The 9,072-nt window shown below is 41.2% G+C and overlaps 1 long non-coding RNA gene across 2 annotated transcripts in view; it reads left to right on the top strand.

Annotated features, from left to right (window-relative positions):
* Positions 1-675: 675 nt before the first annotated feature.
* Positions 676-9,072, top strand: part of LOC124104996 (uncharacterized) — a 42,212-nt gene continuing 33,815 nt past the window's right edge. For both annotated transcript variants that reach the window (XR_006855576.2, XR_006855577.2), the window contains exons 1-3: positions 676-794; positions 5,898-5,956; positions 7,051-7,141. This is a non-coding gene — a long non-coding RNA (uncharacterized LOC124104996). The remainder of the gene's footprint in view (positions 795-5,897; positions 5,957-7,050; positions 7,142-9,072) is intronic.

The following is a 9,072-nucleotide window of genomic DNA, read 5'->3' as shown; positions in this document are numbered from 1 at the left end:
ATAAGTTTGGGCCATTTGCTTCATTTCAGAATTATTTAAAAGGAAGCTTCAAGCTGGGCACAGTGGCATGTGCCAATAATTCCAGATACTCAGGAGACCGAGGCAGGAGGATCATTAGTTTGGAGGTCAGTTTGGGCAACCTCATGACCCTGTTTCAGAATAAAATAAAAAGGGATGGGGAGATAGCTTAGTGGTTGGGTATTCCTGAGTTCAATTCCTAGTGCTGGGGTCAGGTGGAGGAAAGCTCCAGATATTTATACAAAAGATTTAGGGGGGAAAAACCTACAAAACAAATCTTTCATGTTTATGTCTAGAAAGGTCCTATGACATTTTGGAATCTCACAAATGTTAAGTCTTTCCATCTCCATTTCATCCATCTGGTTCAGAAAACTCTGGAAATTAATTACTCAATGTCATTTCTATTCTTGTTTCTTAGGAGGTGACCTCAAACATATCAGCATTAAAGGAATGCTGCCCCAAATGAAGCAATAGTCCTCTCCTGACTTCATCAAACAGAGCCACCCACTGATAACCTCTGGCCCAGTTCTCAAATGCCTTTCACCTTTCCCCTAGATGTTTTGATTACTCTTTTAATAATTCTGGAAATGTTTGACAATCTGTTGATAGGAATGATGAGGGTAGAGGTCAGGACAATTAGCAGGGAAGATCCTTTCCTTTGCAAAGTCCAGATTTTTCTCCCAACCACAGGTTGGGTAGAATGGGATCAGCAAATAAGAACTCTCAATAAGGAGAGAGGAAGGGACTTCCCAGGACACAAGGCAGAGGAAGCGGAGGTAAATTTGTTGATCCAGTTTGGCAATTATTTCTTTCCACTCCCTCCTCATATAATGTTGGAATAACTGTTGATTATCAGGGGAAGAATATATGATAATATACTAAGGGCAGAAGTTTTCTTTAATTATGTGTGTGTGTGTGCGCGCGTGTCTGTGCATGTGTGTTATATAAAGTCCCAGAGATAAGCTTGAAGAGCTGCTTTCTTATTTCCTCAATGGCAAAAGGACAAACGTAAAAGCTCCCAGTTGCCACCAGCTAGATCTTAAATCAAAGGGTCTCTCTTTTTTTGGGGGGGGAGGGTATGGTTACTGGAAATTGAACTCAGGGGCACTCGACCACTGAGCTACATCCCCAGCCCTATTTTGTATTTTATTTACAGACAGGGTCTCACTGAGTTGCTTAGCTCCTTGCTTTTGCTGAGACTGGCTTTGAACTCATGATCCTCCTGCCTCAGCCTCCCAAGCTACTGGGATTATAGGTGTTTGCCCCTGCACCCAGCAAAGGGTCTCTCTTTAAAGGTAGAATTTGGTCTACATGATAGATGCCCTTTGAATAGGGATATTTATCATATCAATATGCTTAAAATACATAGAATTTGAAATAATAGCTCACATATTAACTTTTGGATGTCTTTCTAGTGTTCAAATTGGACATGAAATTGGATATTAATGTCTAACCTCCTCTTCTGGGCAAGTAGTGCGCCTTGCAGGTGAACATGGGGGAGTGAAGCTGGATTGCAGGCATAGACTTTGGGGACTAAGAGGATCCAATGCCTAATTCTCCTTGTTGCAGCCTGAGTCACCTTGAGAAATATAGTTAGTGTCTAGTTGGAATGCTTTAGGCTACCAACAGCAGCCTAGTGTGAAGTAATGGAGTGTGGTAATTCTGCAGATTCTAAGATAGACCTGAGTTTGAATCTTAGCTCTATCACTTAACTAGCTGAGTGACCTAGCAAGATATTTAGGCTCCTATACCTGAATTTCCTTATATGCAAATGAAGAAAATAATAGACCTGTAAGATTGTTCTAAGCCATAAGTATGAAGGGCATGTGGGTGTGGCTCAGTGGCAGAGCACATGCTTAGCATGGTTCTGGGTTCAATTCTCAATGCCGAAATCATCATCATCATCATCGTCGTCATTATCATCATCTTTAAATACATGAATTAATTTAAAGTTCTAAAAGGGTTCCCAGAACTGAACTCAATATTTAACAAGTAACCAAATGCCCTAATCAAACAGACTAAAACATTAAAGAAACACATCCTCTCTCTTAATGGGAAGCCCAGAGGTAGAGAGGTCACTACAGTTGATGAAGTAAGCAGCACAGAACTGTCATCTTGTATCTGTTCTGTGGTCCTGAATGTGGCTTCATTTTCAGGCTAGTAATAAGATGTCTGCAGAAGCTCCAAACATCACATCTAGAAATAGGATATATTTCTCTCTGTGGTCTTTTAAGAGAAAAAAGTAACATTTCAGAGAAGTTCATCTTCAAATTTCTAAAATCCCAGTGGCCAGAATTAGTCTTTTGACAAAGGGAATAAGTGAGTTACTCTTAGACCAATTCATTTCATCTGCCTCTGAGGCTGGAGGTGGGTCAGCTTCCTCTGGATGTTTGGAAGTAAATAAATGTTTGAGTGATGTTTGGGTTCCATTAGGAACTCATCTAGAAGAAGGTGAGGCATGGTAGAGAATGGATACTGGATAATCAACCAATAGTTGTTCACTACAACTAGGGTGGACAAAGACCAAGAACCTGCTGCAGGATAAGATAAATTGACACAAGAAAGTACAAGAGGCAGAGCCTGGAGAGACCCACTAAGGTCATTCCACACCCTCCCCCGCCCCCACTCCCAACTCCTACAAAAAGACTGTTTAAAGAACCTGGCCAAACCCACTGAAGGGGAGGGAGCTGTGAAGTACATCGAATGTCAGCCAAGTCCCTCACAAATCCTGTTTGGATGGGAAGAGACAGAATTACACTAAGCTCATTTGGTGAAAAGCTTTACCCAATTAAGAACATTATTGGTAAGATGATGAGTTCTTAAATGACGTGAAGAGCTATGAGGGATCTGAGATTTTACTGTACTTCCAAGCTAACAAGCTGGGCTACTAGTTTCATGGATTCTAGCAGAAGACTTGAGACTCTTGCAGCAAAGGTAAAGGACTTTATTACTGACAGCAATATCAGATTGCCAAAGTATGAGCTTTTGTGATTTTCTAAGCCGCAATACCCTCAGGACCGTGCAAAAAGAGCTACATGACATCTGCATGTATAATGGATTCCATCACAGGGGAGGAATCCCAAGCTTAGAGAACCCCAGTATTTTATAATGGAATGTAAGCCTGCTTGTTCTTTGTTCCAGAAGTGAACACTATCTTTATTATATTAAATCACAAGCATTTCTATCTACGCTGCCTTGAATCCTGATGAAATTGCCAATGAGTATGACACTCCATTGGCCACTCTGATTAATCTGACCAATAGAGGCCATGACCAAATCTATCCAATTTCTCTCATGCAGCATTAATTTTAAGCTGTTATCAATAGGACTCCAACTAGTAGAATAAGGCCAACCTGCAATGTAGATCTCAATTGTACTTCTCAGGATCCCAGAGCCAGGTACCGAACAATAGATAATTTCATAAATCCCATAAGTCATCAGAGTGTATTTTAGAGAATCAGGTGGCTTTCTCCTTAAGTTTCTGTACTGACCTTTCCACTTTGTCTGAGATATTAATCCAGGCCCAGCAAGATATATCAGTGATAGCACAAGCTCTGTTTTGGCCCTTAAAATGTAAATCTAGAGCTATTATATCTGGTACAACACTGATCAGTGAGTTGAGGCCAACCTGGATGTCTTCCAAGGATGATGTAGTAGTATTGATCACTTCAACTAAAGTCAGGCACTAATTTTGTATCATTTTTTTAATTGGATAATTCCTGGCATGGAATAACTACATACAAGGAGCTCATAAATAAAAATGAGGCGGTTGTCTCTCTCTGAATATCTCCCAAATAATTAAGGGTAGTTTCCCTTTAGAGAGATATCTATAGTTCTGATATATATAGCACAACTTCCAGTGGTGCTTCCTTAAATATATGAAGATTTCTTATGACCACTGCTAAGTTGCAAGTCACTGAATTTTCAGAAGGCAGGAGGGTCAATACCTGGGTTCCATAAAAAGAAACATAGTCCCCAGGGAATATATCATGCTCATGAAAAGAAAATGTTGGTTACAATTATGGGAGATCCCTAAATAGAACCTACATGTTTTACTACTGTTAGCTGGCCAAAAGTAGGTTTCTGCCATTCACAACCAAAAAGTCATTCTAATATATCTTCTAATACCTGTTGCCTCTCCATCCAAGTCCCTCCTCCCATTCATTATCATTACTAATTCTGTTGCATCTATCAATCAATATTCCACCTCCAATTTCTGATAAACTAGGTTAGAAAATGACCAACGTCCCACAAGAGATTTATGAGGAATGGTATGACTCAATCATTTGCTAATACTCATTGTTAAGAGATAATTCTTCATGGATTGCTCATGTTTCTGTACATTTCACAAACACAATAACAGAGTACCCTGGTTATCAACTATCTTTCAAATATTTGTATAAGAAACAACCCTGGGACAGAGAGATGATATCTCCCTCTTGGAACAAAGGTGCCTGTCTACTTGCTATCTATCATAAAAGGTTTGGGTTTGGGCTGGGGATGTGGCTCAAGTGGTAATGCGCTCGCCTGACAGGCGGCACGGGGTGCTGGGTTCAATCCTCAGCACCACATAAAATAAAATAAAGATGCTGTGTCCACCGAAAACTAAAAAATAAATATTAAAAAAATTCTCTCTCTCTCTCTCTAAAAAAAAAAAAAAGGTTTGGGTTCCCTAAGTTCAAGGTTTTTCTCTTCTAACATAATCCACTGTGTATGCAGGTGCCCACTGCATACCCTGTGCATACACTGTGTTATTTAGGACTTGGGAAACTACCACAAATGTCAATCTGACTATTGTGATTGTGATGAAAAATAAATTCCTATATCTATGATCCAAGAATCTTGCGCCTTCTGCCAGTATCCAAGAAACTGTGGCAGGCCAACTTAGATTATAAGAATGGAAAAATCTCAGATATTTCAGTTATTGATAAAGAATCACAACTAAGATGGAATGTAGACAGACATATAAAAAAGAAAGAATGAGGGCTATATAGACCAATTAGGCTTGCTTTCTTCTTCCTCTTCCTATTCCTCCTTCTTTTTTGTGGTACTGGAGATAGAACCTGCCAGGGGTGCTCTACCACTGAGATACACCCCTAACCTTTTTTTAAAATTTTCATCTTGAGAAATGGACTCACTAAGTTACTCAGGCTTTTCTGGGATTTCAGGCATATGCCTCTGTGCCTGGCAAGTAGCAAGCGTTCTCTAAACAACTGAGACTATTTTGAGGCATATACTTTTTCTCTACTGTAAATTTTCACTTTTACTGATTAATAGATTAAACAGATTTGCCCAGGTAAGGGTAAAAAGCTCTTGTTGGGTTACCTCACCCAGTTCATTTACAATCATACCTATGCAGTAAATTTGCCATAAAACTCAGAAGAACTGGGTTTAGAGAGCTTCTAGACAGCTGAACATGTGGTGATTCCTGTGCCCCTTCTCCAGTACCTCACTCTATGAATCTCTTCATTGGTAATTCTTTATGATATCCTTCACAATAAATCACTAAGAGCTTCCCTGAGTTCTGTGAGTCACTTGGGCACATTAATTGAACCTGAAGAGAGAGAGATGGGAACCCCGATTTATAGCTTGTTGGTTGGAAGTAGAGATAAACTGACCTGGGGTTTGTGATTGGCATCTGGGGGAGTGGAGACAGTAGTCTTGGGGACTGAACCCTCAACTTATGGGATTTGACATTATCTTCAGGTGTTTGGTGTCAGACTGGATTGTATTAGAGGACACCCAGCTGGTATCTACAGTAGAATTGATGGCTTTCTTGGTATATGGGGAAAACCCCATACACATCTGGTGTGAGAAGACTTCATATTAGTTGTTGTGTTTTGAGAGCAGAGGAAAAACAGGTACTTTGTTTTTTCCAGTGCCACCCCAGAGTCTTGGAGACACCCGCTGTATCCTTTCTCATGAAGGAAGGCTGCTGGTAAGACTTTCCCAGACTGTTTAAAGGGCCTTACATTAGCTGCTGGGTCTGCAATTCTCTACCAGATGACTCTGACTATGAATTGTCTGTCCCATCCCTTAACCTCATGGGAAAATCCATCAGGAACAGTGCAGGATGGTCCCAGATCTTGCACCTCCCCTAGACCCACATACAAAATCTGTTAACACTGTTAAATCTGTTAGATGTCTTTCCTACTCTCATTCTCATAATTGTCACTCAGTCATTTCCTCTGATGGACAAATGCCACCTGGCTGACAGTCCTGACAAACAGGATAGATTGGATTAACTGTCCCTAGGCAGCCCTCCTCCAAACAAAGAATAAGCTTATTTAAACTGAACTGAAATTTTAAGTTTACCAACTGGCCAAGAAGTCACATTGGAAGCACTGTCAACCTCTTCTCCAAGAATATGAAATACATTACAGAATTATAGGAAAGTTCAGGGAAATAAAGGAAAAGTTGAGCAATTGAATCTTTAAGAGAAGAGGGATTTAGATTTATAGACCAACGGATAGTCTCTGAATGTCCTTGTTAAGATGACCTTAATGTTCATGGGAACCTTTTAGTCTTATGTCACATAGCTCAAGTTCTCATGGAATGGCATCTGATTGGCCTCATTTGGGTCACATGTTTGGGACAGGAGAGAATAGGGATCTCAACTGCCAATTGAACCAAGTCTGCATTTAGTAGGGTATGTATACCCCCAAGAGAAACAGAGACATTTCCCAGCATGTAAGATTTCATTTTCTTAGTCTTCTCCATATTATGAGGGATGCTGTTGCTAGCAATTGAGATTACAACGTATATCTCCTTTACTAGCAGGGGAGGGAAAGAATCAAAGGGAATGTCTCTGAATGGCCTGGCTAGGTCACAAGCTTTGTGTGTGGATTTTGGGATGAGACCAGGATACTGGGACTGGTTCCTATTCTAGAATCATAGGATGAAATAGGAAAGGAACAGTTCCCTAAAGAATGAAGGTGTTTTTAATAAAGGTGGGAGTAAGGGTGGTACTAGCAAGAGAAAAACAACAGATGTCTTCTGTAGTCACCATTTTTACATTATCCTTTTTCCCAGTCTGGAATGTTGTGTGTCCTGGTCCCAGCATAAAGGAAATTAAGGCATTTCTAATTAAGTATCACAGCAGTCACAGCTCAGACCAGCATGGGTGAGTTTTTCAGGGCCACCAGAGCATGTTTGGTGGTAGTGGGGAGGGGGCTTGGGGGCACCCAGGGGGATGAAAAATAACCTTGGAGAAAGTCTTAGATGTTGACCATTGGATGCTCAGATCCATTCTGAGGCCCCTGGAAGGCACAGCTAGAGCCCAAGCTGAGAAGTCACTCATTAAATACTGCCAGCTTAAGTACTTAGGTACTTAAGGAGGAGTACCTTCTGTCCTGCCTGATCCTGGCCCCATCAGGCCAGTATATCATAGGAAACTGTTTTCCTCTTTTTGAGAGAAAACACGGTGGTTTGGAGCTGAAACCTGAGCTTGTTGCAAGTTTTACCTACATTGCCTTGCTTTGTTCTCTGTGAACTATTTTCCTCTGGTATTTTAGGAGAAGGGTTTGGGATCTAAAGCAGAATTAAGAGCTGGTGTGTTGGCACATGCCTGTAATCCCAGCAACTCAGAGGCTAAGGCAGGAGGATCTCAAGTTAGAGGCTAGCCTCAATGATTTAGCAAGACCCTGTCTCAAAATTAAAAAAAAAATAAAAATATCCAGGGGTATAGCTCACTGGTAAAGTGCCCCCGGGTTCAATCCCTAGTACAAAGAAAAACAGAATTAAGATAATCATGTATTCCAGCAGGTCCTAGCTAAATCCACATCTCAACACATCACCAACTTCAAATTTGTAAAACAACATTTTTCATAAAGACATTGTCATGGAGCTTCTGAGTTTTCTCAACTTGAGGTATTTCTGATAATTTTCACTCAGTTACGAAACGTTTTCTATCCTTTTGTCAGTTTGCTCGATCTATAAAGAACTTGAATGGTATTCTAAAAATACTTGATAATGCATTTATTCATTCAAATAATGAGCAAATATTCTAATATGATAACATCCTTAAAACATCACCAGAGCACAGTAGTACTTTAAGGACAGTGTATTAGTGAGATGGTCTAGATTGGGCAAAAAGAAAAACCTCCATAAAGCTGACCTAAATATCAAGGGAATCTATTAGTTCACAAAATGAAGACTTCAAAATTGTAAAGATCCAGCAGGATTAGTTGAGAAGGTAACTACCATGATCAGGGCTGTGGCTATTTTTCCGTGAAACTCCTAGTTCATCTTCTGACCTGGTCCTCAGGCTGTGGATTTTTCTGTTCACTTTCTTCTGTACTTATAGCCATTACACACTTAGCAGGACTCAGATTCCCACTCAGAGAATGGAGAGCTTCCCTTTCCCTGGCCACCAAACCAAAGGAGGTGTTAGGAGGACCGGACTCATTTAGACCACCTTCCTAGCCCAGATCCAGCCACCAAATGTGCTGTCGACTTGGTCTGGGGCGGTAGCTACTGGAGTCATGGACAGCTGCTAAGAGGTCTGGGCTTGCAGGCCATCAAATCCTGCTGTTCTCACTTTCTCCCAGTGCCCAGAGGTAGGAACACCTCCCCCAAGCTCCATGGCTGAGAAATTTCAGCCTTGCTATGGAGACTGGAAAAGGGACTACTGTTTCATCATTCATTCAGCAGATGTTCACTGAGTACAACTGTGTGCCAGACCTTCTTCAAGGCCTTGGGAAAACAGCAGAGAACAAAGTGTACAAGGTCTCTGCTCTCATGGAGGGGAAATAGAAAAATAAGCAAAAACATAAATACATCAGGTAGGCTAAGAGCTACTGGGAATAATGAGAACTGCTACCTCGAGAGGGCTGTAGGAAGACTTCCCAGTAAAGGTGCCATTTGAGAAGCGATTTGGAAGAAATAGGATAGAGAGAAGCTTGGGGCTGAGAGCAAAGAATGCAGGGTGGGGCACTAAGTAAGCACTGAGGGCCTGAGCAGGAGTGTACTTGAAGGATCTGAGAGAACTAGAGTGGGGAGAGGGGAGGGTCAGAAAGGAGAGAGGGCCCAGCCGGCAGGTCCTAGGAGGCCACA

The sequence above is a fragment of the Marmota monax genome, unplaced genomic scaffold (genome assembly GCF_021218885.2).
Source record: "Marmota monax isolate L192 unplaced genomic scaffold, Marmota_monax_Labrador192_F-V1.1 WCK01_AAM20220418_F8-fsc00070, whole genome shotgun sequence".
Taxonomy (NCBI): domain Eukaryota; kingdom Metazoa; phylum Chordata; class Mammalia; order Rodentia; family Sciuridae; genus Marmota; species Marmota monax.
The sequence above is the reverse complement of the archived record's forward strand: the minus strand, read 5'-3'. Positions and strand labels throughout refer to the sequence as shown.